This window comes from Fundulus heteroclitus, chromosome 21 (genome assembly GCF_011125445.2).
Source record: "Fundulus heteroclitus isolate FHET01 chromosome 21, MU-UCD_Fhet_4.1, whole genome shotgun sequence".
Taxonomy (NCBI): Eukaryota; Metazoa; Chordata; class Actinopteri; order Cyprinodontiformes; family Fundulidae; genus Fundulus; species Fundulus heteroclitus.
In genome coordinates this window covers 38,604,055-38,613,664 of record NC_046381.1, presented here as the reverse complement: position 1 = coordinate 38,613,664, position 9,610 = coordinate 38,604,055, and the positions used below count along the sequence as shown (strand labels likewise).

The 9,610-nt window shown below is 48.5% G+C and overlaps 1 long non-coding RNA gene across 1 annotated transcript; it reads left to right on the top strand.

Annotated features, from left to right (window-relative positions):
- Window positions 1-42: 42 nt before the first annotated feature.
- Window positions 43-2,031, top strand: LOC110366830. The gene is made up of 3 exons (XR_002427012.2): window positions 43-165; window positions 1,708-1,874; window positions 1,998-2,031. It is a non-coding gene; the product is annotated as an uncharacterized LOC110366830 (long non-coding RNA).
- Window positions 2,032-9,610: the final 7,579 nt, after the last annotated feature.

Below are 9,610 nucleotides of genomic sequence, written 5' to 3'. Positions count from 1 at the left end.
AAGCTCAGCACCTCCCTGTGGTCCACATGTAGAGCAGAGATCATTCATGATGCATCCACGTCCCACTGTGACCACCAGCCCAGTGTCCTTTCTGTCAGTCGCTTTGGTCACTGCCTGATGTCCCCTGCTGCCCGCTATCAGGCGTCTCAGCTCCAAGCCAGACAGGTAAACCTGTCCTCCACCTGTCTGCATCAGAGCCAATCAGCAGACGGGTTAAAGCTCCGTGTCTGTTGCAGGTCATGCAGCTTCTTCACTGTTCTGATGCTCACTCCTGCTCATATCTCAGTCTGATTGGTCAGCTTCAGCGCACGTAAAGGAAGAGCTCCACTTTCAAAACTTTAAACCGCTGCTGCAAACACCTAAGTCATTTCATCTTTAAAATGCAAATATCAGTTTTTTATGTTTGCTCTGGTCTGCATGGAGCATGCTGGGTATGTTCAGCTCCCCTTAGAGATTGTGAAAAGATGCTGCGTGAGCCGACGAGCGGCCGCTTTCATTCAGAAGGGGGCGCAGCTGAGAGAATAGTTTTAATAACCGCAGAGTTTCAGATGCAGCGGGAAAAGGGAGTCTGGTGATGCAGGTGAAGTTTCAGCCGAGTTGCAGCAGCTTGGTCCCTGTGCATCCCTCCCTGCCTGCTCCTCAGCTCTGGGCTGTTTCTACTTGTTTCCTGGGTCTTCCTGGTGCGGTTGCAACATGTTTTAGGGTCTTTTTGTGTCTGCAGGTGTCGAGCTGGGCGGGTTGTTTGCATTGCAGATTTCCTCTCCTCTAAGAAAAGCCAAGAGGATCCAGTTTTCCAGCCTCGGCTGCTCTCAGACCTGCAGCAGGAGCTCTGCAGGCCCCGGGCTGCAAGGCAAACAACTGTTACCTACAAATCATCCGTCACTATTGGAAACCGGTTTTTCACCCCTCCTCCTCCCCCTCCCTGCTTTCTCCCGCATGCATCCTCCCTCCGTCTCCTCCTCCCTCCCTCCTTCCTTCCTCCCTCCTTCTCCTCCTCTGCTGCAGGCCACATGTCTGCTTGCACTTTTCTGCGCCTCCTTTCTGCAGAGAGGACGCTCCGGCGGGCCGAGGAGGAGAACATGTGTCGCCGGGGCTGGCTGGGAAACAGCAGCCTTGGCTCATCATCCCCCCACATTGCCGACAGGTGTTGGCTTCATGTGACTGCCTGCCTGTCCGGACAACGCTCCAATGAAGTAAGAGGAGGAGGAGGAGGCGGAGGAGGCGGGGTGTGTAAAGTTTCATCAACAACAACTGTGTCAACTCTGCCGCCGCCGCCGCCGTGTTGGGAAACTAGCAGCTTCGCCTGAGTTCAGGGATGCCTCTCCTCCTCCTCTTCCTCCTCCTCTTCTTGCTCTCCCCTGGATGAATGGATGAATCCACCCTTTTGTGTGCGATGGGTCGTTCCTTGGCAACAGCTCCATGGTTACAGTCCAATAAATAACATCACACTCGCTCCTCTGCCTGCCTGGATTTCAGGCCGGGATGCAGGAGTAAAGTTTAACTTTATCTGTTTTCTCCTCTGAGCCTCACAACCAAACCTGCTCAGCTCAGCTTTTCGTTGCAAACCCAGATTAAAAAGATCTGGAACAGGGAGATTTCCTGCAGATGTTTACAGGACAAACAATGTTTAACATGGGATGTAAAAATCAGGAAAGAAATCTGCCAAACGCGTCCTGAGGTCTGGTGTTTGGTGGCTTCGTGTTTCAGAGTGAATGCATGAGCAGCGGCGGCCATGAAGTGAAACATGCAAAGCGCCGCCATCAGAGAACCAACAGGAACAGGTTTGGAACAGGATGAGCAGAAGGACAGGCGAGCTGTGGCTGGTCCGTTCTGTTGTTTGACTTTATAAGCATCTAAAGCAGAGGTCTGACCAGGTAAGCAACACCTGAAGGTCTGTATGGAGGCCAGTTCTGCTCTCCTCTGACCAGATCAGATTCTTCCATGTTTGCTGTGTCTGATACAGATATGTGAAGTTTTTTCCTCTTCTCCCACCTGAGCTGCTGGTCTCTGCAGCTCCTCCAGAGCCACCATGGTCCTCCTGCTTCTCTGATCAAAGCTCTCCTGGTCCAGCCTGTCAGTCCAGGTGGACGTCCATGTCCTGGTAGGTCTGCAGGAGGTCCATCCTCTCTCCAGGTCCACATGATGATCAGAGCTCTGGGAGGTTCTGTAGAACCTGACCTGCTGGAAACTGGACCAGAACACACTTAAGATTTTAAATAAAGTAAGTTAAGTTATGAGCTGCTGTGCATTCGTCTGTCACATCCAGTTATTCTAAGTTATTGCCCTGAATAAACTCTTCATTGTGCAGTTGTCAGGCCTGTTCTGGCCCTTATGTAGGTATAAGTGACCCTTTAAGTTTGTTTCCTTGGTGTCTTTGTAAAGGAACCTGCATTTCCTGTGGGAATAACCACGCCTGTGTTCACTCCTATAACAGACATCAAACCTCTGACTTCATTCACACTGGAGGCTAAAAATAAAAAAGAAGACTAAATAAATAACAGAAAAACTGCAAAAAGCTATGAAGCATCAACATCCTGTTAGGAGCTGTGAAGTCCCTCAGAAAGGGAAGTATGGGGGTGGCAGCATTATGCTGTGGGCTAATCTACTGCAGGAGGGACTGGTGCACTTCTCATGACAGATGGGTTCAAATATTGAAGCGACATCTCAAGATCCCAGCTGGGAAGGCGACGTTTGGACGTGAAAGGTTCTTCTACGTGGACAATGTCCCTCAGCAGCTCACCGCCAACAAAGTCCATGGCTGCATCTAAAAACGTCTAAGTGACCAGGATTCTTCAGCCAAAGCAGAAAGTCATCAGGGTCTCCATGGTCAGAGTGTCTGAAGAGCATTTAATGAGGAAGGAGGTAGGAAAGGAGCCTGGATGCTTCCTCCCACGGCTAGTTTAGCTTAGGAACCCCGTGACGGTCTTTAGAACCCTTCAGGTATTCCACAATCCTTTGCCTGACATGATGTATCAACACAGCCGCCTCACAGAAACCAACTAAAACATGCGTAGAAGGCTGTAGGATCTGACTCCATCCTCCATGTTTCTGACTCCATCCTCCATGTTTCTGACTCCATCCTCCATGTTTCTGACTCCATCCTCCGTGTCTCTGACTCCATCCTCCGTGTCTCTGACTCCATCCTCCATGTCTCTGACTCCATCCTCCGTGTCTCTGACTCCGTCCTCCGTGTCTCTGACTCCATCCTCCACGTCTCTGACTCCATCCTCCGTGTCTCTGACTCCGTCCTCCATGTCTCTGACTCCATCCTCCATGTCTCTGACTCCATCCTCCATGTCTCTGACTCCTTCCTCCATGTCTCTGACTCCATCCTCCATGTCTCTGACTCCATCCTCCATGTCTCTGACTCCATCCTCCATGTCTCTGACTCCTTCCTCCATGTCTCTGACTCCATCCTCCGTGTCTCTGACTCCATCCTCCGTGTCTCTGACTCCATCCTCCATGTCTCTGACTCCATCCTCCATGTTTCTGACTCCATCCTCCATGTCTCTGACTCCATCCTCCATGTTTCTGACTCCATCCTCCATGTCTCTGACTCCGTCCTCCCTGTTTCTGACTCCATCCTCCGTGTCTCTGACTCCATCCTCCATGTCTCTGACTCCATCCTCCATGTCTCTGACTCCGTCCTCCCTGTTTCTGACTCCATCCTCCGTGTCTCTGACTCCATCCTCCATGTCTCTGATTCCATCCTCCATGTCTCTGACTCCATCCTCCATGTTTCTGACTCCATCCTCCATGTCTCTGACTCCGTCCTCCCTGTTTCTGACTCCATCCTCCGTGTCTCTGACTCCATCCTCCATGTCTCTGACTCCATCCTCCATGTCTCTGACTCCGTCCTCCCTGTTTCTGACTCCATCCTCCGTGTCTCTGACTCCATCCTCCATGTCTCTGATTCCATCCTCCATGTCTCTGACTCCATCCTCCATGTCTCTGACTCCATCCTCCATGTCTCTGACTCCATCCTCCATGTCTCTGACTCCATCCTCCGTGTCTCTGACTCCATCCTCCGTGTCTCTGACTCCATCCTCCATGTCTCTGACTCCATCCTCCGTGTCTCTGACTCCATCCTCCATGTCTCTGACTCCATCCTCCATGTTTCTGACTCCATCCTCCATGTCTCTGACTCCATCCTCCATGTTTCTGACTCCATCCTCCATGTCTCTGACTCCATCCTCCGTGTCTCTGACTCCATCCTCCATGTCTCTGACTCCATCCTCCATGTCTCTGACTCCGTCCTCCCTGTTTCTGACTCCATCCTCCGTGTCTCTGACTCCATCCTCCATGTCTCTGACTCCATCCTCCATGTCTCTGACTCCGTCCTCCCTGTTTCTGACTCCATCCTCCGTGTCTCTGACTCCATCCTCCGTGTCTCTGACTCCATCCTCCGTGTCTCTGACTCCATCCTCCATGTCTCTGACTCCATCCTCCATGTTTCTGACTCCATCCCCGATGTCTCTGACTCCATTCCTCCATGTTTCTGACTCCATCCTCCGTGTCTCTGAAGCCATCCTCCATGTTTCTGACTCATCCTCCGTGTCTCTGACTCCATCCTCGGTGTCTCTGACTCCATCCTCCGTGTCTCTGACTCCACCTCCTGTCTCTGACTCCATCCTCCGTGTTTCTGACTCCATCCTCCATGTCTCTGACTCCATCCTCCGTGTCTCTGACTCCATCCTCCATGTCTCTGACTCCATCCTCCGTGTTTCTGACTCCATCCTCCATGTCTCTGACTCCATCCTCCGTGTCTCTGACTCCATCCTCCATGTTTCTGACTCCATCCTCCGTGTCTCTGACTCCATCCTCCGTGTTTCTGACTCCATCCTCCGTGTCTCTGACTCTATCCTCCATCTTTCTGACTCCATCCTCCGTGTCTCTGACTCTATCCTCCATCTTTCTGACTCCATCCTCCGTGTCTCTGACTCCATCCTCCATGTTTCTGACTCCATCCTCCGTGTCTCTGACTCCATCCTCCGTGTCTCTGACTCCATCCTCCATGTCTCTGACTCCATCCTCCATGTCTCTGACTCCATCCTCCATGTCTCTGACTCCATCCTCCATGTCTCTGACTCTATCCTCCATGTCTCTGACTCCATCCTCCATGTCTCTGACTCCATCCTCCGTGTCTCTGACTCCATCCTCCGTGTTTCTGACTCCATCCTCCGTGTCTCTGACTCTATCCTCCATCTTTCTGACTCCATCCTCCGTGTCTCTGACTCCATCCTCCATGTTTCTGACTCCATCCTCCGTGTCTCTGACTCCATCCTCCATGTTTCTGACTCCATCCTCCATGTTTCTGACTCCATCCTCCATGTTTCTGACTCCATCCTCCATGTCTCTGACTCCATCCTCCGTGTCTCTGACTCCATCCTCCATGTTTCTGACTCCGTCCTCCATGTCTCTGACTCCATCCTCCATGTTTCCGTCACTAATGATGTCAGAGTTAAAGTCTGGAATCAGCTGAAGCTCCTTTCCTCCCTGATGGAGTTCTGCTGACCCAGGAAAGGTCAGGGAGCAGTAGGTAGGAGACAGGAGATAGGAGGTAGGAGGTAGGAACAGGAAATAGGAGCTAGGAGGTAGGAGCTTGTTTAGGATGCAGCCCAGGTTGTGCTGCGTCCATCACGAGGCCCTGATCTCAGTCCCAGACAAAACTTATGAGCAGAGCTGGGAAGATGTGAGTGAGCACAGCAGCATACAAACCTGATCCGGTTCTGACGGTTCTGCCAGCAGGAACGGGCCAAAAGTCCAGCAACCTACTGTGGGACGCTTGGAAAGGAAACCTAGAACAGTTTCAAAGGTGATTCTGCTAAATACTGAGGAAAAGGACAGAAACCTCTGAATTTAACGAGAGGTGTGAATAATTCTCTCCAGGTTCTGCCGTTTAGTGAATAGACTGAACTTGGTGGTCCTATTGGACCTGAACCGGTTTAGTGTCAGAGAGAGTCAGTGTATGTAAATATCTGGTTTCAACAATCAGCCAGTTTCCACTGGCTGAACTGCACTATTAGCTAAAACTAATGGATTTCTCAGCAGTGTGAGCTGCCAACATGTGGAGGATCCACTGAATCATCTTCAGACGGCGTGTTTGTCCTCAGCAGATTAATCTGAATGGAGAAGTGGCCCGTTGAAGTGAAAAGCTTTGATTGGATTAGTGATGTAATGACGTTATCTGCTTTGGCGGCTCTGCCTGCCTCTCTGTGTGTCTCTCTGAGTTTCTGTTGCCTCTTCAGGGTCTCCTCTCCTTCTGAAGCCCAGTGGAGACCCAAGCCTGGTCCTGATGACCAGAGCCATTTTATGGGTCACAGTTTAGGGTTAGACTTTAGTTTAGCTTTAAGGTCGCGTGGTTCTAGTGACACGCTACATGTTTATTCATGTGGGAGTTTTCAGTTGGTCTGCATTTAATGACCAAAGAGAAAAATGTCAAATCTTATTTATTATTGTTCCTGTCAATTGACTTTTACATCTAAACCCAGGCAAACTGTTTATTATCTAATTAATTTATGGATCAATATTTAAAATCATGATCGGTGAGGGGGGGAAAAAGTTACATTTGCCTCAAAGTGTGTGTCTTTGTTTGACCTCATATCCAAAAGGATTTGTTTGTTTTTAAGCTCAGTGACCATGCTAACAAATGCTAGCCAATGCTAACTGCAGTACAAACAGGTACATGATTCAGTCTCTAGATTCAGTCTCTAGATCTCTAGCATGTCTGTAAACGGCCGGTTGCCTACATCAACCTTCTGGACTGTTTTAATGTGTGGGTGAGCTGGTAGACAGGTAGCCTTGGTCCCATGAGGCCGCCATCTTTGCCCCCAGGCCCGTTACGCCGCCCCTTACCCAGTTTATAAGCCAGGAGAGGCACTTAAAAATAAAAATATTATGTTATTTTCTCTCCCACAAGCTGTGTGATGTTTTATTATCTGTTTGTTTTCTTTATTATTTGAAAACTTAAACTTAAAAATATGCAGCCGAATTTTAATCTTCACTTCCTGTTGAGGAAGAAGAGTTAGCAAAGCAGCTCAGCCTGCTGCTACATCAAGTTAGCTGCTGGAGATGTTCCCTGGAACGTCACTGCATGTTTTATGGTCTGGTTAATGTTTTCATGCTACAGAAAAGGAGAAAACTCAAACCAACACAAAATAAATCTCCATTTGTCATTTTTATGTATATGTAAGCTAGCTTAAAGAGCTACAGGAAGTAGCAAAAGAGACTGTTGTAGCGTCATTACGAACATCAGTCTCACAGCTAGCTAGGAGCAAACTGGTGGCTGTTTCTCTTTCTAGAGACTAAAACTTTAACATTTACATTGTTGTGTGAGTTATAGTCGGTTTCTAAGACTCTGAGTGAGACCTGATGTCCGGTAAACACGTTTTAGCCATCAATCTGAGCCGTAGCCTGGATGGAGCGCTCTCACTGAATCTTGCTACATTTCCATAAAATGTTTCATATCAAGACATTTTAAACAATATCTCTGACTACTGCAATTATTTGACATTGCAATTCAATTAAATGTGAAGGATGAATTTAGCAAATTCACTTAAAACCAGAATTTAGCTGATGTTAGGTTTCTGATGCCTGAGGTGAACTAAAGATGGACAGAAACCAGCAGAAGACAAAAGAAACTAGTATCCTCTTCAGTTTTAACTCACGCAGCAGGACAACGGCAGTAATGATCGAACTGTTCATTGTCAAACAAAAACTAATCTTCTCTGGAGTTTGGGATCAGAATAAAAACAAGAAGAAAGCTACGATCTGGCATTGAGCTGCATTAAGCAGCACCGTCATTCAGGGAGATCTTGGTGCTGGTTAAGTCTGCGTCCAGATCCGGTTTCCTCCTGTGGAACCGAGTTCCTCAAAAGCTTCTGAGTCCCACAGGAAATAAAGCTGCTGCCACGGCTGCCTCTCCTGAGCAGGAATGCTGCAGGATGCCCGCTCCGCTCCGATGAATTCAGGAGGGGATGCCGTAACTTTGCATGGCAGGATAACATCAGGCTTGGATGGGGAATTATCTGGAAGTAAAACAACAACACGGAGGAGCAAGAGAGAACAAGAGCTGCATTCATCTTGTGTTTAACAGCTTTTAATAAACTTGTTAAAAGCCCCAGAGAGAGTTTCTTACTCAGACCAACTCTTCTCTGTAAGTTATCTCTGCTGTGGCGTGAAAACCCAGCTGTGAACATCAGCCTGCTGCAGGGCAAAGAGGCTAAACGTGATTTCCATCTGAATCGGAGCAGAGCTCAAAATGTCTGACGGAGCAATCTGCAGAGAAAGGAGCCTGCTGGAAACACCCAAATCCTTCATCAGCAACAGGCCGAACCAGCCCGAGACAGGCGGAGAGGCTCTTCCTGCTCGGCTGCAGCCGCCTGCAGGGGAGGAGGAGGAGGAGGAGGAGGAGGAGGGGTGTGATGGGAGGAGAGATGCCTGTGTGCTTCTCTCTCCAGCAGGGGATGATGGGAGGAGGAGGAGGAGGGGTCTGTATCTGGAGATGGAGGGCTGTCAGGAATGTGGGAGAGCAAGCACACATGCAGCGAGTGAGGAGTCGAGCTGCTCGCACTAAATTTAACAATGAGAGTCCGGAGGCCGTTTAAATTTAGTTTCCAGCTCCAGTGGGCCTGAGCTGCTGCTTCTGCTGCTGCTGCAGTTATTTATGCCAGCAGCAAACATCTCCATCCGTCCGCCGGCGCTCAGGACACCACCAGCAACAAGTGATGGGAGTTTAGCTTCGTTTCTGCCAAAAGTCCCGGTCCAGCCCGAAGTTCTGGATGTTTTCCTTCCAAGCAGCCAAGTTTCCCTCTAACCTTTAAACTGGTGAGGCTCAGTAGTTCTTCTTGGTGTCTGAGGGACTTTTTTAAGAAGGATACAGCATCCTTTGTGCTGTGGCTAACAGACGAGGCACGCTGCATCCAGGGAAGGCCCAGAAAACACAATCTGTCAGCGGGACAAAGAAATAAACAGAAATCACTGAAGAGAAATACTCTGAGAATAACTGAAGGACTGACAACAGAACAGCTGGCATGTTTCCTGGGTTTAAAGCTGACTTTAATCAGGAAGTCTGCTGTGACACGAGTCAACGTCACATTTGGTACTGAGAGATAAAATGTTAGAAAATTAATTCAACATGAATCGCTCTTCAACGGTGGAGTAAACCTTTTTGTTTAGCATCGATAAAATCATTAAAAATGCTTTTCAGTCCTCAGAAATTTTTATATTCTCAGTTTCCTCCACATGCAATAGTAGCATCATATAATTAGTTTTCTTTATTCTTTAATTTTTCACTAATATAGATATATATTATCCAGGATTTGGAAACTTGAAGGTACCCGGTCCTTTTATTTTTATCACTTCAGTCTGGTTGTGGATTTGTGTCTTACGTCAACGTTTACATTTTATTTTTGATTGATTTATCTTTTCCATCCATTGTATTTGTCAGTTTCACAGTCAACAGGTGTGCAGACAGCAAAATTAATTAAGCCTCAAATAAACCTGCAGGAAACCAGGAGAAAACGTCTTAGGACCACGTAGGAGGAGGAACGCGTCGCTGCTGGAGGCAAAAATCAGGGGATCCCTCATCAGGGGATATTAAAGGGTCTCT